Here is a 215-nt window from a genome sequence, read left to right as displayed (position 1 = left end):
CCGCCCAGAAGGCTCACGCTAGTGCCGTTCGCAGAGCTTGTTGGTTTCCGTAAGTCGGTGATTCTTACGACACTAGAGTTACTACTGGACCGGCTTGGCGGGGCGTATCGCGGATTAATAGGAAATAGCGTGGATGATACATTCTGGTAGAGTGTACAGACGTCCGTACTTGCGGTTTATCCACTGAAGGATAAAAGATAAGTCCAATAAAAGGA

The sequence above is a fragment of the Penaeus monodon genome, chromosome 29, assembly GCF_015228065.2.
Source record: "Penaeus monodon isolate SGIC_2016 chromosome 29, NSTDA_Pmon_1, whole genome shotgun sequence".
Classification (NCBI taxonomy): Eukaryota; Metazoa; Arthropoda; class Malacostraca; order Decapoda; family Penaeidae; genus Penaeus; species Penaeus monodon.
The sequence above is the reverse complement of the archived record's forward strand: the minus strand, read 5'-3'. Positions refer to the sequence as shown.